Source organism: Rhinopithecus roxellana, chromosome 14 (assembly GCF_007565055.1).
Source record: "Rhinopithecus roxellana isolate Shanxi Qingling chromosome 14, ASM756505v1, whole genome shotgun sequence".
In the NCBI taxonomy this organism is placed as follows: Eukaryota; Metazoa; Chordata; class Mammalia; order Primates; family Cercopithecidae; genus Rhinopithecus; species Rhinopithecus roxellana.
Window position 1 is genome coordinate 80,385,909 of NC_044562.1, and position 26,974 is coordinate 80,412,882.

Consider the following 26,974-nt stretch of genomic DNA (forward strand, 5'->3'; position numbering starts at 1 on the left):
AGAGTCAGAGAGACTCCCGGGATGCATCGTGGTCAGAACAAATTTACAGACAAAAGAAGAGAAGTAATATACAGAAAACGGCAGTCAGGTACAGAAACCGCTGGATTGGTTACAGGTTGGTGTTTGCCTTATTTGAACTACATTTTGAACACTCAGCAGTCTATGAATTGTTGAAGTATGAGCGCTGGGATTGGCCAAGACTCAACTATTGTTATAGGTGCCTACTCCTAAATTAGGTTTTCCATCTTGTCTGCCTATTAAACTAGGTTATCCTAGTTTAATATCCGCAAGGACTGAAATACAGAAGTAGGGAGTCCTTCTCAAGCCACGTTTAGTTTGCTTTAACAGAAGTCAACCTATTCTTGCTGTCTTTTTTTTTTTTTTTTTTGAGATGGTGTCTCACTCTGTTACTCAGGTTGGAGTGCTGTGGTGCAATCTCGGCTCACTGCAACCTCCACATCCCGGGTTCAAGTGATTCTTGTGCCTCGACCTCCCTAGTAGCTGGGACTATAGATGTGTGCCACAACGCCTGGCTAATTTTGTATTTTGTCTTTTAAGTAGAGATGGGGTTTCCCTGTGTTGGCCATGCTGGTCTCGAACTCCTGACCTCAAATGATCACTCACTTTGGCCTCCCAAATTGCTAGGATTACAGGTGTGAGCCTGGCCTGTTGCTGTCTTTGAACATGAAGGAAGTGGGCTGTGATCCAAGGAATGCAGGTGGCCTTTAGAAGCTGGAAAAGCCAAGGAGATTGATCCTGCATGGGTCCCCAGAAGGAAAGCAGACCCGCCAACACCTTAATTTTAGACAAGTAAGATCCAGACAGGACTTCTGACTTACAAAACTGGAAGATAATATAATACATCTGTACTGTTCTAAGCTGCTACATTTTGGTAATTCCTTATAGCAGCAGTAGGATACCATGGCTGTGGGATGAAAAGATGACTGGGAACAAAATAATTAAACTCCAACTAGTCTCTCTAGAAATCTGTTAATTCATTTTTGGAACTAAATTTGGATAAAGATGAGGAGGAAGTTTCTCTCCTTCCCTTATCCTCCCCTCCTTCCCCATCCTTTCCTCTCTCTCTCCCCCTCCCTCCCTCTTTCTTCCATTTGGAGCTACTCTTCTATCTCACATGGTAAAGCATTTGTTTTCCACTGTCATTTCCACTGACTTGGCCTCATCTGGGATTTGTCTAGTAGAAATTCCTTCCAGAGTGTCAAATTGTTGATAAATATTTCTAATTTTCAGCCCTGACATGGCTTTGTAACTCATTGTTGCCTTTCATTGTTATTGAAATGAAGAAGGTTGAGGAGGGTGAATTGGTACCAGGACCATAACAGGAAGTCAGCACCACAAAGATAGGTTTGCCTAAGTGCTGCTTGTTTTTGTCCTCAGCTGGAGCCATCATGGCTGCCTACCATTTTCCATTCCTAGCTAATTGCTCTATTTCCCTTTACCTTCCTCTTCTTCATTGCTTTCTGAAGCCCACTTAGGCTATGTGCTTATACAGCACCAAAGGCTCTGTGTTTCGCTGGGTAGGCATTTCTCTTATCACTTGTCATCTTTCATTGGAAATGTTTGAAACTGGCACTGATTACCTATTTCCCATTCAGGACTTTGAATACTTTGCTTATAGGTGGCCTCCTTTCTTTTTAAAGATTGAACACAATGTCTTTTTTCCAGGGGTTCCAGGTGTGTCCTTTTCTCCAAATCTAATGTGTTTTCCTGATTATAGGTCATACTCAGGTGATTCATTGAGCCTCATCTGTAGTATGTCTTTAATTCTCTGAGAACCTTCCGGATCCCTAAATGAAAAGCACTTGGCAGGTAGTTAACCTTACTTTCCTTTGCCGCAGTTCTATTTCATGCTTGTGTCAATGAAACCAACTCCTAAACTGTCTGCTACTTTTACTGAAACCATCCATACGTCACAATCTCTCCTTAACAACTCATGGAATATTTGATCCTTAGGGTTGAGAAGGACCTTGAAAGTAACTCAACTATATGTAATGACATGAGAATAGCATGATATGAAATTAAGCAAATCACGATGTAACATTACATATACAATATGGTGTATGTGTGTTGTGTGTCCTAGAGGAGTATATACTACAACGTTAATAGGGCTGTCTCTGGATGGTAAACTTACTGAAGCTTTTAATCTTCTTTCTTATGATTTTCCACAATTTCCAAGTTTTCTATAATAAGCAATACTAGCTTATAGAAAGTAATAGAAAATTGCTTGTAAAATTCCAAAGGGAAAAGTTTTCGGCCTAGAATTCTCTTATGTAATTATAAGCAATTATGATCCAATTATGTATCAACAGCAGGCTAGAATAAAGACATGTTTAGACATGAAACTACTGAAAGAATTTAGCTTCAGTGTGTTCTTTTTAGGGAACTCAATGAAGATGATTTATTATAAGACAAGGAAATAAGCTAATAAAGCAAAAGGCACAGGATTTAGGAAACAAAACACCCAAACCAAAAAAGCATTTGAAGAAATTCGTAGGATAACAGACCTGCAACAATCATGGAAAACTGTCCTCTAAGAAAGAAACAGGAGCTGAGAAGGATAACTAGTTTTTTCCTTTGGAAGAAATAAGAAGAGATAGGAAATAGATAAATAGGAAGAAATATGTCCCTAAATATGTTTCCATAGATAGTGTTATTCGCACATTTATTCTTTTAGCCTTATTTATTAAGCAAATACTATGTGCCTTTGTTATGTAAGTGCTGGAGACATAATAGTGAACCAAAAATATCCTCTCTTTTTGTGAAATATAAGATAATGGCTATTATCTCCTTTAATTTTGCCCACAGCCTCATTTTATAAATGAGGTATTCTTCCCATGTTATAAATGAGAAAGTCAAGTTCAGAGGGTTTGCATAACTTGTCAATTAGCAAATGCCAGGTCTGGAAGTCAAACATGAACTAGAAGCTCATGCTTTCTTTGCTCTGCTCAAAGTGGTCTCCTCTGCAGGGAGAAAAGTATTTGCCAAGAAATCTGCTTTCTTAGAATTGTATACTTAGCAAAAACGGTGAGGAAAATAATTTTGAAAGCTCCCTTGGCTGGCCATTTTGCGGATGATGTGTCTGGATAAATCTGCACCTGATCATCTGTGACAAGACACTCCTGTACAGATGTGCGCTCAGCAGATGACGCCGGAGCGCGGCGCCTGAATTACTGCCGCGCGGAGCGAAATGTCTGCTCAGCATAACCTCAAATTGAAAATAAACTTGTAAACCATTGTCAGTGATGTAGCTCAAAGACTTTATGTGCTGAAGTGTCTTTAAAGTTGTTTTTCATTACAGTGTGCCCTTTTTCGATGGGCAGAATTCATTTTCTCCTCTTTAATGTGCTTAGTGAAGGGACAAGGGATCTTGGAAGGAAGACAGATCTGATTTTCTGGAGCTGTGTGTGAAATGCATCCCGTTCTTCAAAGCTGGGGGTCGTTGTTGTCCTTCCTCCCAGGCACTTCATCCCGCCCACCATCTCCTTTCCCAACAGCCTATCAGTGCTCAGGCAAGCAGCTTCAAGGTGCTCAAGCTTGGTACCCAGTCAAGAGACATTTGCAGGGTATGGACAGATGTCTGATCAGTCCACAGCCTCCCAAAGTTAGGTTTGATATCAACCCCTACACCAAGCTCAGGTTTGGTTAGCACAGTGGCTTCGGGCTTTGGTTCTCACACCAAGACCACCTGGGGTCTAATCCTAGCTTCACCGCTACCTAGACCTTAGACAAGTTACGTAAATGTCTCTGTGCCTTGGCTTTCCGGAAAGTAGGAAAGATAGTAATAGCCCCTTCTTTGTAGAATTTTAATGAGAACTCTGGTGTGAGTGATTTGGGGTTTTAAGCAATGATTTCCTCACCAATATTCTTCTTACTATGCTTTTCTATCTTCAATATAATTTGCCTCAAGATTCCAAATAAAATATTCCCAAAGGCTGGCACAATTCATCTACATGTCGACTTCAGATTTGAAAAGCAATCAGTTTTCATTCCCAATCTGTTCTCCCTGGTCACACACTGAATCCTCTTAGGAAATGCAGTCAGCTCAGATGCCTCATGTCTGGTAGGTTCCCTCTCCTTGCTGCTGTTAAACCCTTAGCTGCCATACTCTTCCTTGGAGGAGAGTGAGCACTTTTCTCTTTCTAGGGCTGCTTTATCCCCAGCACCTAGCTGTTTTCTCATAATACCTACTTGGAAAATCTGTTTCAAGGATTCTGGCAAGCATTTAATTGGTCACTTTCTCAAAGTTTTACATTATTAAGAGATTTGTAATGCTCAGGCCAGATTTCAAAGAAAATACTTCCCAGTAACTCAGAAGATATAACTAGTATTCTGCATTAGCTGTAGGGGTTGTCCATGGCTTCAGTGTTGAACACATAAGGTGGTTCATCCATTTGCTAAATCTTCTCTGTGCAATTCTAGGCAAGCTCGAGTTCCCTGTGGTGGGCTAATCAGGAGTTAAGAAGAGAAGCCTGGTATCAACCTTCAGCGACTTTGAAAACCAAAGCCATCAAAACCTGTGAAGGAAAAGAAAGCCTGCTCTTAAAGTCTTGGCCTCCTGGAGGCCTCTATTTCTCTAACCTCTCTATCTCCTTTCATTCTTCTTCCCTCTCCTCCCCTTTCTGTAGTTTACACACTCCTGAGGACCGTACTTACATCCCTGGCTTCAGAAATCATCTCTACATTTGTAGATATTTGGAAAATAATTCTCCTTGTTCCTCTCCAAGGCAGATGGATACTCATCAGATGGCTGGCCCCCTTTCAAAGTAGGCAGAATCACTGCATACTGAAAGATCAGGTCATGAGAGTGCCTCTTTAATTTGTTTCTTCCTTTCTCTTGGCTTGAAATATTAAAGACCAATACTCAATCACTTACGAGAGGAGGCTCTGCCACCTTGCTCTGTCTCTTCTTTCCGTGCAGCTGGCTGGGTTGGCTGCTTGAGGGCCTGCTACTTCCAAGTAGACCTGGCCGCCGCCACCATCTGGTTGTTGTCAAATTTTCCTGGACTTCCTTCTTTCTCTTCCCCATGCTTGGTATAATTAGGGCAAGGGCCCATTTTGCACGGGGGTGCAGGGATTTAGCCTTCCATTTCTCTCTCCCTCTCTGTCTCACAGTTTGCTGTTTAAATGTATTTTTTGGCTACTGCCTCTCTCTCTCTCCCCCTCTGGATCTGATGAATATTTTTTAGTTGTGTTTCGCATGAAACAAATTGAGATTTGTTAGCGTAGAAAGATAGGGTTAAGTGGACCTCTGTTGTTTTTATCTCCTAGCACCCATTTACTCTTCTGGAAATAGTTACCCAGTGTCCGGGAAACTACCCTCTTCCCCACCCTCGATTCATGTTCTTTGTGTGCTCGTGGAGCATGTGACTCCAGCCTGGGCAATCAGAGCATTACATTGGCCTGGCCACAGCACTTGTTTCAGGGATCAGAAACCAGTGTGATTTTTTATCAGGGCTGTTTAGCAAATGCTCTTTTCCACTAGACTTGAGCTGGGAAGATGGGGTGTTGGAATTCCTGGCAGGCATTTTCCAATTCCAAGGGGACAGCCTACTTAAGAATGGAGCCAGTACACAGGGATGCGGTAAGGTATGAATGGAAAGATACCTGGTCTTGTGCCATTGAGCTAAGGATAAATTACCCCTGAAGCCAGGCACCTGTGAACTTTTTTTGAGACAGGATGTCACTCTGTCACCCAGGCTGGAGTACAATGGCACCATCGCTGTTCACCGCATCTCTGCCTCCTGGGCCCAGGTGATTCTCCCACCTTAGCCTCCTGAGTAGTTGGGACTACAGGTGTGCACCATGATGCCAGGCTAATTTTTGTATTTTTTGTAGAGACGGGGTTTGGCCATGTTGCCCAGGCTGGTCTCAAACTCCCAGGCTCAAGTGATCTGCCCATCTCAGCTTCCCAAAGTACGGAGATTTTTGGAATGAGGCACAGTGTCCAGCCCCGCTGTGAACTTTTCATTTACAATCTAATACATTCTCTGTTTTCTTAAGCCAGCTTAGAGATCATCTGTCACTTAAAATGGAAAAAATACCAATTGAAGAAAGGGAGTGCAATTTCAAGCTCTCTCGCTTACCTGAGTTTTCATTATTCAGATTTAGGGCCCATCCCCAGTTAATTATTAAATGGTGCTTTGATTTATTCAGCTATTCTTCATTGTGTTTTTATCTTCCCCAGGTTGACGGGGACAGGGTTTGAGTGTTCTTAAATTCTCTAGTGACAATATCATATTGACAAAACCAAAGTTTCATCCCAGGTTGAGAATTCTGAAATTTATGTTTTCAGACTATACTTTTGGCTTTTACATTGAGGTCTATGATCCATTTTGAGTGTGATGTGAAGTAACAGTCTAAAATCTTTTTTCTTTTTTCCTTTTTTTTTTTTTGTGGAGGAGGATGTCTAACTATTGCAGACCCTTTATTTTTTAGGAACCTACGTTTTCCCCATTAGATCGCCTTGGCACCATTGTTGAATATCAATGCACCATAAATATAAGAATTTATTTTAATTCAATATATGTGACAAACCCAATAAAACAGTGTTACAATTATTTATTTATGCAATCTTATATCTTTTAACATCATAAAGAAAAGAAAACATGTTTGTATTAGGTTGGCGCAAAAGTAATTGCAGTTTAGAAGTAATGGCAAAAAGCGCAATTGCTTTTGTGCCAACCCAATACAAGGTGTTAACAGTTTTCATTTTTTTCTGTAGAATCCCCTTAACAGCTGGTGTTATTTCCTGTAATCCACATAACTTTAGTATTTCTTGTAAGGTGGAACTGATAGCAATATATCTCAGTTTTTGTTTATCCAGAAATGTATTTACTTTCATTCTTGAAGAATAGTTGTGCTCGATATAGATTAATTCACCAACAGTTAAGAATTTTGAATGTTGTAACAGTGCTTGCTAGTTTCAGATAAGAAGTCAGCTATTAATTAACAATACTTTGTTCCTGGTGTGTGATGATTTAGTTTTCTTTTGGTCCTTTTAAGATTTTTTTCTGTGTCTCTGTCTTTCAAGTGTTTGACTATGAGATGTTTAAATGTGGATCTCTTTGTATTTGTTCTATTTTTTTGAAAGATTCTTGGATCAGTAGATTGTCTTCATGAAATTTAAGGTTTAGCCATAATTTTTAAAAACAGGTTTCCTTTCTCCTCCCTTTCTAGAACTCCCGTTTCATGTATGCTAGTAGGGTTGTCCCACAGGTCTCCGAGGGACATTTTTCTTCAATCTTTCACTGTATTCTTCAGATTACATAATTTTGAGTAACCTATTTTAGTGTTCATTGTTTCTTCTGCCATCTCAAATCTGCTATTAATTTTTTTTTAATTTTCCAACTGTAGAATTTTAAATTTTATATTGAGTTTTTCTATTCAAGAATCATTGCCATCACATTTTCCTTTAATTCTTTAATTTATTGCCTATTTTATATGCTTTGAAGCTTTCTGCTAAATCCAACACCTAACCCAACTCAGGGTCAATTTCTATTGATTGCTTTCCCCCTGATTGTAGGTAATACTTGGCTATTTCTGTTCATGTCTTATGATTATTTTCCCTGAACACTGGACATGATAGATAATATTTTGTAGTTATCCTGGATTATGATGATTTTTTTTTCCCTGCAGGTTGTTGATGGTAGCATTTTGTCTGCTTGGATGATTTAGCCCTTTAGAATCTTTCTTTCCTGTGATTTGTGGCTGCTGATGTCTCTGCTCAGTTATTGTTATTTTTTCATCCAGGGTTCTTAGGGGTCACATCTGTATCTATATAGCTTAGTGGTCAGCTAATGATTTGTTAGAGATTGTACTCAGACACTTTGAGCCTATAATTCTTCCCCCTTGGCTCATGGGTCTGTATGTGGACTTGGGAAGTATTTGTAAATTTCAGTCAGTTGTCCAGTCAGTCTCAATTTTTATTCCTTTCTAGGTCCTCCCAGATCTACTGTGTGAGTGCACACATCCTTCTAGTCAACCAGAGGTGTGTGGAGAGTTTATGTAGCTCCTCTGTGGAGCTCTCATTTCAAATAACTTCCTATTAAAGTTCTGGACCATCCTCTGGTCACATGATTCTTTCCAACTCGAACTATAACTTGAGGCTGCCAGCATTGCTGACCTGGCATTAGCAGAGCCACTGATTGTCAGTGCTGTTACTTTTTACTGATGGCATAGTGGGACGTGGGCTTCCATGTTCTACTCCAAATCAAGTCAGCCTCCTTCCAGCAATGAGGCTCTCGCTTTTCATGGCCAGCCTCACCCTGGCACAATTACTGCCCTGACTGAGCTGGGGGAAGGGGAGGAGGGAATGTGAGCCACCATGCGCAAGAAAGCCACAGACACCTAGTGTTCTTATATAGAGTTCTAGCAGCTTTTATGAATAAGCATTTCTCAATTTGTTGTTTACCTTTAGTCAATTACCAGAGCTCTGAAATGGTTGTCTATGAGAATTTTAGCCAGTATTATAGTTATTTTTTGGGGGAATGTATTTGCCAACCTCTTTATTATAGTTGTTTGGGGGGGAATATATTTGCCAACCTCTTTACTCTACCACAGCCACTGGTCGGTTGGTTGCATGTTTTGAAATACTAAAATTATATCTACTTCATGAATATATTCATATCTTTCATTTCTCCTACCATTCTGAATCAATAAGAAATTCCTCTTGGTCAAAACCATTCCTTTGTACTTATATAAAGGCTTTAACATTTTGGTTTCTCCTGTAATCCACTCATCATAACTCTCGCCGTACTAAATTGCAAATTACCTACTTAATTATCTTTAACCACCACTAAGCTGTAAGCTCATTATGGTAGAGATTAGGTCTCTTTTGTTCATCAGCTATATTTCCAAGGCCTAGCACAGTCCAATAAGAGGTATTTAGATTCATTTATAAGCATTTGCAAAGGAAATGAGTAAATTTCTCCTGCTCTTATGGATCTTCATCTCATGTAGGTGAGGCTGTGCTGAGGTAAGAGGGAATGCATAGGATATGCAGAAGGCACTGAAACTAACATTCTCCGTGTAAGTAATCAGTTACCTGGGTTTTCTTTGTTTAGGAGAACACTCCTTTGCTCTCCAAATGAGTGAACATTTAGCTCATTGCATTTTACTTGGTGAACCCTCAAGTTGTTTTTGAAGGCACTTAGCATGTAATTATAGTTTTAGAAGGCAGTGTGATAGAGTGGGAAAACTAGGGCTGGGCATTTTGATCTTGCCTCCGTAACTAGTTGAATGTCATCTTCTCTGGCCCTCTGTTTTTTCATTTGTAAAATGAGAAAGTTGGACTATTTTATTGGTTTTCAAACCTGGCTGAGCAGGAGAATAAACTGTGAACATTGTCCTGTTGTTAGAATTCCCAGGACTGAGTTGTGGTAATCTATGTTTGTAAAAGCTCCAATGGTGCGTTTTTATTTTTTGTTTTTTGTTTTTGGTAGTGAGTTTGCACTGGCAAATAGAAGGCATTTGAGAATCCTTGAACTAGATGATCTCAAAGACCCCTTTCAGTCCTAACCTTATTCTCTTCCATTCCTCTCAACAAAAGAGAAACTCTCTTTGGGTTATGCACCCAGGGTTACTCCAAGCCTCTGTGTGGGGAGTGTGTCTTTGAAAATGTAGCTTATTCAGGGAAAAGAAAAGACAGCTTCTGGCTTGATTGTTGTGTAGTCACAAAAAACTGAGATTGCGTGTGCCCCCCCAGGGTGAAGAACTTGATGAGAAATGGGAATTGGATAAATAGAATTTATACCGTTTTTGGCTGACTGATAATTGATACAGGTGAGATACTGCCACTTATCTAATAAATGAGGCTGGCAGTGTATTTTGATTTCTTTATCCCTTCCAAACGTGCAAGTGAATGTCTGCTATTGTTTCTTATTTCCCAAGCTTTAGAAAAGCAGTCCTTCCCAGCATGTACTTACTTTTAAAAATAAATTAAACGAGACCTTGACTGCAAAGAGGGTACACTGTGTACTATAAACAGGACTCCTCTTAACCAATTCCATGGTCTGTTTTTCTGGGAACAGAATGAAATAAACTTGAGGAAAGTATGGCAAATAACTGCCGAGGCCACATAAATGTTCCTGTTCAAATACAGGCATTGTGTTCCTCTTTGTCTACGAGAAATAAAGACCCACCTAGGTCTCTAAAAGGGAAGCTGAGATCAATGGGATATTCTGAAAATGCTAGCGATCTCTGTGATACCAGAAGAGAATGCCTTATCTGGATGCCACAGGCCAGTATTTGCTAAGTCAGGCTATCATCAGGCAAGCCTAGTTTGTGACACAAGGGATGTTCTCCAAGTAGAAGTGCAGACTCTATTTCCCTACTCAAGGATTCCCAGTGAACTTGGTGCTATCGTTTGGCAGGTAGCCATTTTATTTTGAAGGCAGGAAAATAATAAATAGTTTTAACATACAATTTCCTAACCCCGTGATTCTTAGTTGTCTTGAACTGATAAACCACTTTGTTTGATAGAACTGTCTGGTAGTAGTAGACATTTTGATTACATTATAATATGTGCCCCAGCAGAAACATAATGTATCCACTAAAAATAATATAGATTGGCCAGGCATGGTGGCTCACGCCTGTAATCCCAGCACTATGGGAGGCTGAGGTGGGCGAATCACCTGAGGTCGGGAGTTCGAAACCAGCCTGACCAACATGGAGAAATCCCATTTCTACTAAAAATACAAAATTAGCCAGGTGTGGTGGCACTTGCCTGTAATCCCAGCTACTCGGGAGGCTGAGGCAGGAGAACCACTTGAATCTCCTGGGAGGCGGAGGTTGCAGTGAGCCGAGACTGTGCCACTGTACTCCAACTTGGGCCACAGAGCAAGACTCCTTCTCAATAATAATAATAATAATAATAATAATAATAATAATAATATGGGTTGGGCATCAAAAATCTGAAATGCTCCAAAATCTGAAATTTGTTGAGTGCTAACATGACACCACAGGTGACAATGCAACTGTGCTGCTTAGTTACCTGGAATGCATTCTTTTTTCACTGCATTAATGGCATTTCTTATTTTTACTGTTAAGTACTTGTATGTGAAAAGACAAGAAAATAATTGCTTATTGCTAGCATATAAATTCAGAGTCAGGAAAGGTGGTGAGACCAAACAACCACAGATTGTCCAAATGGGTGGCTACACAATGATACCTTTGCTTTCTGATGGTTAAACGTACACAAACTTTGTGCACAAAATTATTAAAAATATTATATAAAGATAACTTCAGGCTATATGTTTAAGGTATATATATAACATAAGTGAATTACATATTTATACCTGGATTCCATCCTTAAGATATCTCATGTATGTGCAAATATTTCAAAATCTGAAAAAATCCATCATTTGAAACATTTCTGGTCCCAAGCACTTTGGATAACAGATATGCAACCTGTATACACAAAGAGTGGAACAACATATGAAATGCTTTTGTCTTCAAATAAAATGGGATTCAAGATAGTGTGGGAAAATATTGCTAATATATAAAAATAGACAAAGGAAAATTATTTGAAAGGACTGTGCAGAATAATAACTGCATGAGAATGGTAGTATTAATAGGTTTTTCCTTTCTCATACTTCCTGTAAGATGGTTTTAAAAAATTTATCATATGGTTAATTAACAATGAATGGTATTTAAATGAAGCTCATCTAATGGTCTCAGCAGCCATCTCTACCTCCATGTCTCCTCTTTCCTCACACACTTCTTCAGTCAAAGAGTAACAAAAGAACAGCACAACTGCTTTTTTTTTTTACTTTTTTTGAGACAGAATTTCGCTCTTGTTGTCCAGGCTGGAGTGCGGTGGCATGATCTTGGCTCACCACAACCTCTGCCTCCTGGGTTCAAGCAATTCTTTGGCCTCACCCTCCTGGGTAGCTGGGATTACAAACATGCACCACCACCCCGGCTAATTTTGTATTTTTAGTAGAGATGGGGTTTGTCCATGTTGGTCAGGCTGGTCTCGAACTCCCAACCTCAGGTGATCCACCCACCTTGGCCTCCCAAAGTGCTGGGATTACAGGCGTGAGCCACCGTGCCCGGCTACAACTGCTCTTATATGGGAAAGAGACTTACGGGTTTGAGTTGACTGTAGGCTTAATATGAATCTGGCATTCTCGAGCTTAGGTGATTTTGGGGTGATGGACCACTAAGCACACCTAGACTATTGTACAAAGCAAGAACTCATCTATCTCACAAAGAATATTAACAAATTATATTGACAAGGAGGAACTCTGAGACGTGAATGCTGAAAATGTTGTTCTACCCGCTCCCTCGGTCCTGCACTTGAGTCACAACCTAAACCCATTCTACTCAAGTCCAAATATAGCTCTTTAATCTGATCCAGTCTTCACTACCATACTACCTACTCTGCTTTAAAATCTTTCAATACTACCTATTTTCTACAGCAGCCAACTTTCAACACAATGTTTCAGTCAAATGAACTTCCAGGCATTTTCATCTCTGTCTTTGCTCACACCGTTCTCTCCCTCTGGTGTATCTGCTCTCTTCCTTGATACGTTTTAGTCATTTACTCATTGGTAAAAAGCCACCTTGGTAAGCTTTTACTCATTTACATAGCTTAGAAATTACCCATTCTACAGTAGTTATCACAAAGCTACCATGGAGTGACTTGCTCTCCCATTTACTCTTCCATTATATTCTTTACGTATTACTGTTCCACAAATCATCATGTTATACCACCAGGATTTACTTCCAGTGTTTTTGTTTCCTCTGTTCCCATACATTCAAATCTCCTCAGGGAGGGACCCTACCTTGTTAATCTTTGCGTACTGAGATTATGAATATACTCTGACATACAACAAATAACAATAAATATTTGTTGAATGAAAAACATTGATTTATCAGTTACTGTGTGAATGAGTGAATGAATCAATGAAATGGCAGCAATCATTTTCCAGAATAGTGGAATAAGGACCTCTGAAAATCTGCTCAGCTGGGTGTGGTGACTCTTGCCTCTAATTCCAGCACTTTGGGAGGCCAAGGTAGGAGGATAACTTGAGCCCAAGAGTTTGAGACCAGCCTGGGCAACATAGCATGACCTTGTCTCTACAAAAAAATTAATAATAATTTAAAAAAATTAGCAAGGTGTGGTTGCATATACCTGTAGTCCCAGCTCCCCAGGAGGCTGAGGCAGAAGGATCACCTGAACCTGGGAGTTCGAGGCTGCAATCAGCCATTATTGCCCACACTGCACATCAGCCTGGGCAACATAGTGAGACCCTGTCTCAAAAAAAAGAATAGAAAAGCTTTTTCTCCATAAAAGCAATGAAAATACTAGCAAAAACTGTCAAATGTCAAAATTAACTTTGTCAGAACTTTGTAAATTAACTAAAGGCATGCAACAATTTGAGGACTGTTTATTTAGGAAATATGGCTGAATCTTGATAGGAACAGTGAGAATCGTGGGGTTTTAATTTGCCTAAACCCATCCCTTTCCTCCTAGCTCTGCAGTAGTCTTAAAAACCAGCATCCTCACAACTATGTTTGCTATGGAAACAAGCAGTCTAGAAGTCACTGGAGGAGACATAATGAATTTGAAGCTCCCCAAATATCCAGTCACCAAAGAATTGTCACTATTTGACCTTTCTAGCTCCATTCTCAGGGCTTGCATTAGTTAAACCTGACACAGTTCTCACTTTATGCAAATAGCCCTACCTACAGAGCATTTATCAAAGACAATCAGCAGCAACTGCTTAACAACACAGTTGCCTGAGGCAGGGTTACCAGTTGGAACTAACAAGGGTCTGACCAAAAATCTTCAAAGGAAAACCTTGAGAATGAAATGTCCATAGAGACTTTAAAAAGCTTCAACATGACTGGGTGTGGTGGCTCACACCTGTAATCCCAGCACTTTGGGAGGCCGAGGTGGGCGGATCATCTGAGGTCAGGAGTTTGAGACCAGCCTGACCAACATGGTGAAACCCTGTCTTTACTAAAAAGACAAAAAATTAGCCAGGTGTGGTGGCATGTGCATGTAATCCCAGCTACTCAGGAGGCTGAGACAGGAGAATTGCTTGAACCTGGGAAACGGAAGTTGCAGTGAGCTGAGATTGTTCCATTGTACTCCAGCCTGGGCAACAAGAACAAAACTCCATCTCAAAAAAAAAAAAAAAAAAAAAAAAAAAAAAAAAAAAAAAAGACTTCAACATATTCCTTGGAATCTAAAAGGCCACATGTATGTACCAGACTATGCACATGCCCAAGTAGGCCTGATGATCACACCTCTGGATAACTTTGAAGCTCTCAATAAGCAGGAAGTAAAGGCTGAGGCAGAGCTATAAACTGACTGCCAGAGCATTGAAAGCATGCCCCAACATACACAAAGGTCCTTGACAAAGTCTAGAAAATATATTGATTGGTTCAAGACATTTAAGGGAAGCTCTGTCCAATCACTAACTGGCCATTAACCTTACTGATTAGAGACTTCAGTGGCCACACACAACAACGAAATAGAGTATTTTACAGAGTTAGTTCAGGAAAACCACTAAACAAACAAATATATTAACAACTACCACAACAAACATCTATAACAACAAACCCTGGGAAGGGAGAGAAGGGAAAATCTGATTTCTTGAGTTGGCACATTATATTATTTAAAATACCCAGCTTCAGTAAAAGGTTATGACACATGCATAGAAACCAGAAAGTACTGCTCATTTAGAGGAATAAAAACAGTCAATAGGAACTGTCCCAAAAGAAACCCATATGTTGAATATGCTAGGCAAAGACTTTAAATCAGCTATTAAATATTACACATATATTCAAGAACTAAAGGAAATTATGTAAAGAAGTAAACCAAAACATAAGAACAATGCCATACCAAATAAAGAATATCAATAAAAAAAGAAAAATTATAAGAAAGAACCAAATAGTAATTATTTTCAAGAGCACATGAAACGTTTTCCAGGATAGATCATGTACTTGGCTACAAAACAACAAATCACAATAAATTTAAAATCAATAAAATCATTCAAAGTATACTTCCAAATCCCAGTGCATTTTAATTGGAAATCAGCAATGGAAAGAACATTGGGAAATCATCAAATATTTAAAAACTAAACAACACCCTTCTAAAAAATATATGAGTCAAAGAAAAACAATCATGAAGTATTAGAAAATATTTTGAACTGAATGAAAAGAAAATGAAACATATAAAAATTTATGGGATGTGGCTAACACAGACATTTAAGTGAAATAGCCTAAAGTCTATATTAGAAAAGAAACAAGGTCTAAAATTAATAATCTGGCATTTACCATAAGAAACTAGAAAAACAGCAAAACAAAAACATAAATCCAAAAGTAAACAGAAGTGTGGAAATGATACAGACCAAAATGAAGATTAACAAAATAGAAAATAAAATCAGTAGGGAAAAATTAATGAAGCCCAAACTTGGTTCTTTGCGAAGATCAACAAAACTGATAAATCTTGATCTAGACTTACCACAGAGAAGACATAAATTACTAAAATTAAGAAGAAAAGAGGGACACATCACTACCCAAGCTACAGACATTGAAAAGGTTTGTAGAGAATACCAAGGAAAATTTATGCCAACGTGGTACATCCATACAATGGAATATTATTTTTTTAACATTATACAAAATAGTTTTTTTTTACATGCTACAACATGGATAAACGTTGAAACATTGTACTAAGTGAAAGAAGCCAGACATAGAAGGCCATATATTTCATGATTTCATTTACATGAAATGTCTAGAATAGGTAAATCCATAGAGACCAAAAATGGATTCATGCTTTAGAAAGAGGCCAAAAGGAGGGGAAAAGAGGCAGTGACTGCTGATGAATATGAGGTTTTATTTTAAGGGGTGCTGAAATGTCCTGGAATTAGTTAATGGTGACTACTGTACAATTTTGTGAATACAATAAAAGGCCTGAATTGAACGCTGTAAAGGGGTCAACTTTATTGTATATGAATTTTATGTTGATAAAAATTTCATAAGACTATAACAAAATTAATGGGGAAAATAAAGGCCTCCCTCAACCCCTCCAAAAAAACCTCAAGTGCTTTATATTTGCTTCACTTGAGTCCATTTTTGACACAGCCTTCCACATGGTTAAAACTCAAGTTATGTTGTTTCCCTACTCAAAACCCTTTAAAGGCTTTCCAAGTGTGTTCTGTACCCAGTTGAGATTTCTATTAAAAATGGATATTCTCAAACAGAATTCTTACTAAAAATGCAGATTTCTAGTAGATTAGAATAGTTTCATCAGAATCTTCATTTTCTAAGACTCTCTTCTTTTAATTCTTACTCTAAGTTTTAAGAACAACTGATCTAAGCTTAAACCTAAAAAATCACAAATTTAACTTACAGGGCTTTGTATGGCTTGGTCTTCCCTCCTGCTCCAGCATCATCTCTAATTCCACTTTTGGTTTACTCTGCTCTACCCACATTGTCTTTCTTCCATTTCCTTGAATGTCTAGGCTCTTTCCTGATCCAGGACCTCTCTAGATGCTGTTTCCATAGCCTGCAACACTCGTCCCACCATTCTTCACCTGGAGAACTCCTCTTCTTCTCTGACAAATTTGTAGAGGTACATCTCTTACAAAGTTGTGCGGAAGGCAGGTAATGGTGATAAATCAAGTGAGCTGGGGTGGATGACATCAGGGAGAACACACAGCTCATCTAAAGGACACAGCAGCTACTCATCCCCCACAACAGCCACAGCAAGAACCTTCCAAGGAGAGTCTGAGCTCAGACACACCTAGACCTGACCCAACCACAATGGTCCTTCCCTCCCCACCCTGGTTACTGAAGACAAAGGGCATACACTCTTGGGAGTTCTAGGGCCCTGCCCACTACCTGTTCCTCTCCATAGTACCACAGCTGATGCTCTCTGGAAAGTGCCACTTCCTGGCAGGAGACTAACCAGCACAAAAATAGTGCATTAAACTACCAAAGCTAAGAAAACTCACAGAGTCCTTTTCACCCTTCTGCCGTCTCCACTGGAACAGGTGCTGGCATCCATGGCTGAGAGACCCACAGACAGTTCACATCATAGGACTCTGGACAGACAACTACCAGTACCAGTCTGGAGGCTGGTAGACTTGCTGGGTGGCTAGACCCAGAAGAGAGACAGCTATCGCTATAGTTCAGCTCTTGGGAAGCCACATCCATAGGAAAGGGGGAGAGTACTATATCAAGGGAACAGCCTGTGGGACAAAAGAATCTGAACAACAGACTTCCGCCCTAGACCTTCCCTCTGACAGAGCCTACCCAAATGAGAAGGTACCATAAAACTAACCCTGGTAATATGACAAAACAAGGTTCTTTAACAACCCCCAAAATTCACACTACCTCATCAGCAGTGGATACAAACCAAGAAGAAATCCCTGATTTAACTGAAAAAAAAAAATTCAGGAGGTTATTCGTTAAGCTAATCAGGGAGGCACCAGAGAAAGGCAAAACCCAATACAAGGAAATTAAAAAATGATACAAGAAGTGAGGGGAGAAATATTCAAGGAAATAGATAGCATAAATGAAAATCAATCAAATCTTCAGGAAAAATGGACACAATAATAGAAATGCAAAATGCTCTGGCAAGTCTCAGCAATAGAATTGAACAAGTAAAAGAAAAATTTAGAGAGCTCAAACACAAAGTCTTCGAATTAACCCAATCCAACAAAGACAAAGAATAAGAAAATATGAACAAAGCCTCCAAGAAGCCGAGGATTATGTTAAATGAGCAAATCTAAGAATAATTGCTGTTACTGAAGAAGATAAATCTAAAAGTTTGGAAAAAATATTTGGGGGAACAATCGAGAAAAACTTCCCCCGCCTTCCTAGAGACCTAGACATTCAAATATAAGAAGTGCAAAAACAATTGGGAATTCATCGCAAAAAGATCATTGCCTAGGCACATTGTAATCAGGTTATTTAAAGTTAAGATTAAGGAAAGATTTTTTTTTTTTTTTTTTTTTTTTTTTTTTTTTTTTGGGGACGGAGTCTTGCTCTGTCTCCCAGGCTGGAGTTCAGTGGCGCAATCTTGGCTCACTGCAAGCTCCGCTTCCCAGGTTCACACCATTCTCCTGCCTCAGCCTCCGGAGTAGCTGGGACTACAGGCGCCCATCACCACGCCCGGCTAATTTTTTGTATTTTTAGTAGAGACAGGGTTTCACCGTGTTAGTCAGCATGGTCTCTATCTCCTGACCTCATGATCCACCCGCCTTGGCCTCCCAAAGTGCTGGGATTACAGGTGTCATCCATCTCACCCAGCCCAGGAAAGAATCTTAAGAGCTTTGAGATGAAAGCAGCAGGTAACCTATAAAGGAAAACATATCAGATTAACAGCAGATTTCTCAGCAGAAACCCTACAAGCTAGAAGGGATTGGGGCCCTATCTTCAGCCTTCTCAAACAAAACAATGATCAGCCAAGAATTTTGTATCCAGTGAAATTAAGCTTCATATATGAAGGAAAGATACAGTCTTTTTCAGACAAACAAATGCTAAAAGAATTTGCCACTACCAAGCCACCACTACAAAAACTGCTAAAAGGAGCTCTCAATACTGAAACAAATTTTGGAAACACATCAAAACAGAGCCTAAAGCATAAATCTCACAGCACCTATAAAACAAAAGTACAATTTAAAAAACAAAAACTAAAAACAAAAAACCAAGGTACACAGGCAACATGTAACAATGAATGCAATGGTACCTCATATCTCAGTACTAACATTGGATGCAAACGGCCTAAATCCTCCACTTAAAAGATACAGAATTGTAGAATGGATAAGAATTCATCAACCATCTGTTGCCTTCAAAGACTCACCTAACACATAAGGGCTTGCACAAATTTAAAGTAAAGGTGGAAAAAGGCATTTCATGCAAATGGACACCAAAAGTGAGCAGGAGTAGCTATTCTTGTATCAGACAAAACAAAGGTTAAAGCAACAGCAGTTAAAAAAGACAAAGTGGGACATTATATAATGATAAAAGGCCTTATCCAACAGGAAAATATCACAATCCTAAACATATATGCACCTAACAATGGAGCTCCCAAATTTATAAAACGGTTACTAATAGACCTAAGAAATGACATAGTCAGCAACACAGTAATAGTGGGGGACTTCAGTACTCCACTGATAACACTAGACAGGTCATCAGGACAGAAAGTCAACAAAGAAACAATGGGTTAAAATATATCCAGGAACAAATGGATTTAACAGATACATACAGAACATTCCATCCAACAACCACAGAATATACATTCTATTCAACAGCACATGGAACTTTCTCCAAGATAGACCATATGATAGGCCAGAAAACAAGCCTCAATACATTTAAGAAAACTGAAATTATATCATGTACTACCTCAGACCACAGTGGAATAAAACTGGAAATCAACTCCAAAAGGAGCCTTTAAAAACATGCAAATACATTGACATTAAATATCCTGCTCCTGAATGATCATTGTGTCAAAAATGAAATCAACATGGAAATCAAAAATTCTTCAAACTGAACAACAGTAGTAACACAACCGATCAAAACCTCTGTGACGCAGCAAAGGCAGTGCTAAGAGGAAAGTTCATAGCCCTAAACTCCTATATCAAAAAGTCTGAAAAAGCACAAACAGACAATCTATGGTCATACCTCAAGGAACTAGAGAAACAAGAACAAACCAAACCCAAAACCAGCAGAAGAAAGGAAATAACCAAGATCAAAGCAGAACTAAATGAAATTGAAACAAACAAACAAAATACAAAAGACAAATGAAACAAAATGCTGGTTCTTTGAAAAGATAAATAAAATTTATAGACCATTAACAAGATGAACCAAGAAAAGAAGGGAGAAAACCCAAATAACCTCAATGAGAAACAAAATGGGAGATATTACAACTGACACAATAGAAATACAAAAAAATCATTCAAGTCTAATATAAACACCTTTACATGCATAAACTAGAGAATCTAGAAGAGATGAATAAAATCCTGGAAAGATAAACCCTCCTAGCTTAAATTAGGAAGAATTAGATACCCTGAACAGACCAATAACAAGCAGTGAGATTAAAGTGGTAATTAAAAAGTTACCAACAAAAAATGTCCAGGACCAGACAGATTCACAGAATAATTCTAGCAGACATTCAAAGAAGAATTGGTACCAATCCTATTGACACTATTCCACAAGACAGAGAAAGAGGAAACCCTCCCTAAATCATTCTATGAAGCCAGTAGCACCCTAATACCAAAACCAGGAAAGGACATAATGGAAAAAGAAAACTACAGACTAATATCTCTGATGAACAACTCTTACCACTCCTCTTCAACATAGCTCTAGAAGTCCTAGCCAGAACAATCAGACAAGAGAAAGAAATAAAGCACATCCAAATCAGTAAAGAGGAAGTCAAACTGTCACTGTTTGCTGATGATATGATCCTTTATCTAGAAAACCCTAAATACTCCACCAGAAAGCTCCCAGAACTGATAAAAGAATTCAGCAAAGTTTTTGGATACAAAATTAATGTACAAGAATCAGTAGCTCTTCTATACACTAACAGCGACCAACCCGAGGATCAAATCAAGAACTCAACCCCTTTTACAATAGCTTCAAATAAAAATACAATACAATACAATACAATACAATACAATACAATACAATACAACACAACACAACACTTGGGAATATATCTAACCAAGAAGGTGAAAGACCTCTACAAGGAAAACTACAAAACACTGCTGAAAGAAATCATAGATGATACAAACAAATGGAAACACATCCCATGATTATGGATGGGTAGAATCAATATTGTGAAAATGACCATACTGACAAAAGCAATCTATATATTCAACACAATTCCCATCAAAATACCACCATCATTCTTCACAGAATTAAAAAAAAAACCTAAAATTCATAGGGACCCAAAAAAGAGTCTGCATAGTCAAAGCAAGACAAAGCAAAAAGAACAATTCCAGAGGCACCACATTACCTGATTACAAACTATACTATAAGGCCATAGTCACCAAAACAGCATGGTGGTGGTATAAAAATAGGCACATAGACCAGTGGAACAGAATGGAGAACCCAGAAATAAACCCAAATACTTACAGCCAACTGATCTTCAACAAAGCAAATAAAAACATAAAGTGGGGAAAAGACACTCTTTCCAACAAATGGTGCTGGCATATTGGCAAACCACATGTAGGAGAATGAAAGTGGATCCCCATTTCTCACCTTATACAAAAATCAACTCACGATGGATGAAGGACTTAAATCTAAGACCTGAAACTATAAAAATTCTAGAAGATAACATTGGAAAAACCCTTGTAGACATTGGCTTAGGCAAGGATTTCATGACCAAGAACCCCAAAGCAAATGCAATAAAATCAAAGATAAATTGCTGGGATTTAATTACACTAAAGAGCTTTTGCATAGCAAAAGGAACAGTCAGCAAAGTAAACAGACAACCCATAGAATGGGAAAAAGTCTCCACAATCTATACATCTGACAAAGGACTAGTATCCAGAATCTACAATGAACTCAAACAAATCAACAAGAAAAAAATAACCCATCAAAAAGTGGGCTAAGGATATGAATAGACAATTCTCAAAAGAAGTTAACTAAATGGCCAACAAACATGAAAAAATGCTCAACATCACTAATGATCAGAGAAATGCAAATCAAAAGCCACAATGCGATACCACCTTACTCCTGCAAGAATGGCCGTAATAATAATAATAATAATAATAATAATAATAATAAATAGCAGATGTTGGTGTGGATGTGATGAACAGAGAACACTTCCACACTGCTGGTGGGAATGTAAACTAGTACACCACTATGGAAAACAGTGTGGAGATTCCTTAAATAACTAAAAGCAGAACCACTGTTTGATCCAGCAATCCCACTACTGGGTATCTACCCAGAGGAAAAGAAGTCATTATACAGAAAAGACACTTGCACACTCATGTTTATAGCAACACAATTCGTAATTGCAAAAATGTGGAACCGCCCCAAATGCCCATCAGTCAAGGAGCGGATAAAGAAATTGTGATATATATATATATATATATATATATATATATATATATATATATATATATAATATATATTTATCTATTATATATAAATATGTAAATATATATATAATATATAATATATACATTCTAGAATGTTGTCTTCATAGAATGATTTAGGGAGGGTTTCCTCTTTCTCTATCTTGTGGAATAGTGTCAATAGGATTGGTATCAATTCTTCTTTGAATGTCTGGTAGAATTCTTCCGTGAATCTGTCTGGTCCTGGACATTTTTTGTTGGTAATTTTTAAATTACCACTTTAATCTCACTGCTTGTTATTGGTCTGTTTAGAGTATCTAATTCTTCCTGATTTAAGCTAGGAGGGTTTATCTTTCCAGGAATTTGTTCATCTCTTCTAGATTCTCTAGTTTATGCATGTAAAGCTGTTCATAGTAGACTTGAATGATTTTTTGTATTTCTATTGTGTCAGTTGTAATATCTCCCATTTTATTTCTCATTGAGATTATTTGGATTTGCTCTCATGTGTATATGTGTGTGTGTGTGTGTGTGTGTGTGTGTATGAAGGTATATTAGCCATAAAAAGGAATGAGTTAATGGCATTCACAGCGACCTGGATGAGATTGGAGACTATTATTCTAAGTGAAGTAACTCATGAATGGAAAAAAAACATCGTATGTTCTCACTCATAAGTTGAAGCTAAGCTAAGCTATGAGTATGCAAAGGCATAGGAATGACACAGTGGACTTTGGGGACTCAGGAGGAAAGGGTGGGAAGGGGGTGAGGGATAGAAAACTACAAATTGAGTTCAATGTACCCTGCTCGGGTGATGGGTGCACCAAAATCTTGTAAATCACCACTAAATAACTTACTCATATAACCAAACACCACCTGTTCCCAATTACCTATGAAAATAAAAAAAATTTAAAAAATTTATAATGCAGGCTCGAAATTCAGATTTTGAGGGGATTGGGTGGCAGCCAAATTCACATATTTTAAAAATAATGTCCAGACCAAAAGATCTGCACACCTCTGAGGCAACATGCAGCCTGAAGGTGGGATCCAAATTTGATTGTTTTTATATCACTTCTTCAGAGTCCACCTCAAACTCTTTAATCTGAAACATATTTCTTCATAGCATCCATAGCGCTTTCCTATATATCTCTTACTGCAATTTGTAATTATATTTAATAGGATTTTTTCCAGCATCACCACCCACAATTCCCCACCCACAGAGAGGCCAAACAGACCTGCAAGAGTTAATCAGTTCCATATCAGGGATTGTTTGAGAAGCCGATGTCATTGAAGGGTAAGATGGGTAATATGAACCTAGCAAAAATAAACCAAAAACTTCTTAGTCACTGACTTCAACCATGGTCAGCTGCACATTCATGGCTGTGAGTGCAGATTGGACATAGAGGCTGATTCCAGATAGGTGATGGAGATAGATCTGCTCACCTGAAGCTTTTCAACAAATTCTATTGCTCATTGTGCTATATGCTTATCTTAATTTCACGGAAGTGCATTTTTATTTTAAATCACTAAACCTGTCTAGGGTTCTGTATAATCTTCCATTTGTTTGAAGAAACAAAAACATTACCACGTAATGTAATTAAGCCTATTGGTTCTTGGTTGGGGCTGGATCTCTAACACAATTTACTTTAATGAAAATGGGTTTAGTATTTGGAGACCCAAATATATAGGACTAAATATGCATTACTGTTTTTCCTCCTTGGTTAAGAGGCACTAATTTAACCCATATGCTAATCTATTAGGTTTATTCATAAATTTAAAAAAAAATGTTGATTCCAAGAACTAAGTTATAAACAATTCTGGCTTGGTAAACTTGGGATCACAAGTCCTATTAGCATAAAGCATCATCTGAGAAGACATTCAGGGATTAGCAATTCTAGGAAGCAATTTCTGATTTTGAATGTTATAACAAAAAAGCTTCAGCTTTGTAAGGAATATTGGACAATCACCTCCTAAATATATAATAACACTTGGTGCTAACAGTGCATCTGGTCCCTGGTTGACCTTCAAGGAATATTTATGAGTGAACAGTTGAATGAATGAATGAATGGATATGTCTTCATAGATTTCCGTCAATATTCTGCCATGTACCCAGGGTAATAAAAGCAAAATGACAAGTTTCTCAATTGAAATTGACTTTATAATCAGAAACCTAATGTGAATCTCATTATTTTGACTTTAATGCTAAGTTTAAAGCTAGACTCTAAAGTGAGATTGCTTTAGTTTGTAACAGCCTTCTAATGTAGAGAGAAAGGTCTCCAACAGTCTCCTTCTTCACTTAAATTAGGGATTTCGCTTATTATTATGTCCTTGGAAATCAAAACAGGTATAACCTCTGGGATCTAATCTGTAGGACATCTGCAAAATTTAATGCAAAAGAATGTACTGTTTCTGGAATGGGAATCAGAACCAACTGAGTATAATAATAAGAAAAAGGTAAGAAAAGTAAAACAAACAGGCCATAAAAAAACAAGCTGATATATGAGAAAATATGGGTTGGTATCTGCCTCTGGGAAATACCTCCCCCTACCTTTTTTTATACTCTAACTGAAAGAGAATTTGATGGAAAGTGGATTGAAATTTATGATAGATAATTTTTACAATGGCAAAAGCAAAGAAACATTGGTCAACATAATCCGAAAACAGGTGTGGTTCTTTCCCCATCTTCCCTCTACCCCTGAATTAGTTCCTTCTGCTCTCTTACTTCCCTGGTCTTCCTGGTTCTTGTTCATCGTCTCCTTAAATTATCATGGTCTCTCCTGCTGATTCTTCTCCTTTGTCACTTGGGCGTCATTTTCTCTTCTTTCCTTTTGTCTTGGAAATAAACAGTGCATGCAAAGCTGTTGTAAAGAGTATTTTGTGTTCTTGTTGAAAAACACTTATTTTATTTGTGGTGACATCTGATCTAGGTTATTTCTGGACACCAAAGCAGAGGTACAGTCCTCCCTTTGGGGATCTTGGAGTCAACACAATTCATGGTAATTAAAAGGTATCCTGGACGAGAGCTCTGCCTGAAAAAGCAGGTTCACTGTGTTGTGCCATTTGATATTAAGTGAACCTGATGCCTGTTCTGAACCTATTTATCTGACTCTTGCCTAGGTTTTGACCCTGTTGTCTTAGCTATTTGCACATTCTTTGAGCTGCATATCTGGACTCGGGATTGCTTGTTTTTTTTCTGCTGACTTTTCAGATTTGTCTGTTACTTCAAGCACTGACTGCTCGTTTGACCTTGGATATATTGCTGATTCTAACCTTTAAACCAGGGAGGGTTTGCACCTACTTGTTTCTGAATTGCAAATAAAATTTAGAGCAGTATGACATAATGGAAAATAAAAGACTGGACTCCAGTCAAAATACTTGGGGTATGAATACTATCTTTCTAGTTATTGATTTTTTACATTGAAAAAGTCTTTTGATTTCTCTGACTCTTGGATTTTTCAACCCCAAAATGGTGACAATAATAAATGCTGGATTCTTTGTTTGGGAGGGACCACCTAGGTGTTTTCTCATTAATGCCAAAAACAAAAAACAAAACAAAACAAAAAAACAAAAAACAAAACAAAACAAAAAAACTTCCTTCCTCTCATCCTAATAATGTTCCTCCCAAAAGGTCAGATTATAAACCTTTTTTCTTTTGAGATGGAGTCTTGCTCTGTCACCAAGGCTGGAGTGCAGCGGCAGAATCTTGGCTCACTAAAACCTCTGCCTCCCGGTTTCAAGTGATTCTCCTTCCTCAGACTCATGAGTAGCTAGGATTACAAGTGTGCACACCACACCTAATTTTGTATTTTTAGTAGAGACGTGGTTTCACCATGTTGGCCAGGCTTGTCTTGAACTCTTGACCTCAAGTGATCCACCCAACTTGGCCTCCCAAAGTGCTGGAATTATAGACATGAGCCACCGCACCTGGCTGTAAATCTGAATAGTCATATCCTATGACAACAATTTGACCTCATTTATACATATGTGGGGTTACTGTTTTTTGCAGATGACATACTTGCGTGGCTCTCTGTGCTGCTTTCCTTCTGTTCCTGTTGTCTCCATTGTCTTGTACCAGGAACCCTGTAGCCTGGCTCTACACACTTCTGTCTCTTTTCTGTGCTATATAGCATGCCCACATACTATAAATGGTGGTTGGTGGGAAGATAAAGCCATTAAGTCCCACTTTGACCCCGGGCTACATCATAAGCTCCAGCTTGGTTTTAACATAGAATCCTATATTGGGTTACTGGGTACTGAATCAGCAAAATAATAGTGTATTTTGCTTCCCATTGTTTTTGTTTCTTTGGTGTATTGCTTCCTCTAGGACCTCACCCTTCTCCCATAAGGTTTTAGAGAAAGCTACGTACAAGAAATAAAAAGAGTGAGTTTCTAACCTAAAATTGTACTACAGTCTCAAACCTCACTTTAATCCGTAATCCCTTCCAACAAGTTTTTATGAATATTTAAAGAGGTAGTATAGGCAAAAGTCTCTGCTATGGTAAGCATCTCTGGTATAGATGCTTAGTGAATACTAATAACCCTAGGCTGGGTGCGGCAGCTCGCGCCTATAATCCCAGCACTTTGGGAGGTGTAGAAGGGTGGATCACGTGAGCTGAAGATTTGAGACCAGCCTGGGCATCATGGTGAAACCCTGTCTCTATAAAAAAAATAAAAATAAAATAATTAGCTGGGCATGGTGGCTCTAGCCTGCAGTCACAGCTACTCAGAAGGCTGAGGTGGGAGGATCACCTGAGCCTGGGAGGTCAAGATCATGCCACTGCACTCCAGCCTGGGTGTCGGAGACCCTGTCTCAAAACAAAACCAAAACCAAACAAACCAAAAAACGAGTAACCCTGTTTAGAATCTAGCCTTGAATTCCAGAGCTCTGTTACTCAAAACACAGTCGATGCACCAGTGGC

At 38.6% G+C, this 26,974-nt stretch overlaps 1 long non-coding RNA gene across 1 annotated transcript in view; it reads left to right on the forward strand.

Annotated features, from left to right (window-relative positions):
• The first annotated feature begins 7,957 nt into the window (after positions 1–7,957).
• LOC115893146 overlaps positions 7,958–26,974 on the forward strand; it is a 76,444-nt gene continuing 57,427 nt past the window's right edge. Inside the window, exon 1 of the long non-coding RNA XR_004053083.1 lies at positions 7,958–8,008. This is a non-coding gene — a long non-coding RNA (uncharacterized LOC115893146). The remainder of the gene's footprint in view (positions 8,009–26,974) is intronic.